The sequence below is a fragment of the Meles meles genome, chromosome 13, assembly GCF_922984935.1.
Source record: "Meles meles chromosome 13, mMelMel3.1 paternal haplotype, whole genome shotgun sequence".
Taxonomy (NCBI): Eukaryota; Metazoa; Chordata; class Mammalia; order Carnivora; family Mustelidae; genus Meles; species Meles meles.
The window spans coordinates 1,003,940-1,004,496 of record NC_060078.1 but is presented as its reverse complement, the minus strand read 5'-3'; positions in this window follow the sequence as shown (position 1 = coordinate 1,004,496).

The following is a 557-nucleotide window of genomic DNA, read 5'->3' as shown; positions in this document are numbered from 1 at the left end:
ACAGATAAATGCACAGCAAAGAGATGGAAACAAGGGACTCAAGATGACAGACACTATCCGTGTAGCTGATACGAGGTGTATTCTGTTAAATTTTTTCCCTTTTATTTTTATTTTCTGAGGTTAGTACAATAAAATATATTGGTTAATTAAAAAAAAAAAAAGTATTTCTCAGACTGAAAAGAAAAAAAAAATTCCAAAATAAACTTCAGAGAGCTGAAGCAGGAAGAGCAGAGCAGGCAGGAGAAAGGAGCGCTGACGAAGCAGACCCACATCACACAGGCTGCGCACCCCTGCCCCGGAGCAGGCCCCTCAGCTAACACCGCGTCTCAAAGCTCTAACGGTCCCCAGCCCCCATCAGAAGATATAGTCGGGGAAGGTAGAGCAAGTGACATTTCAAGAACACTATGCGTTTTACTTGGAGAATATAAAAGGCAAAGATATTTAAATGGAATTTAATTATACAGCCACGTACCGAGGTAGTTTCCCATGGGGAGAAGAGATACCAAACTTCTGGATGAGAGAGACAAGAATTCCATTTGGAACGGCCACGAAAGACA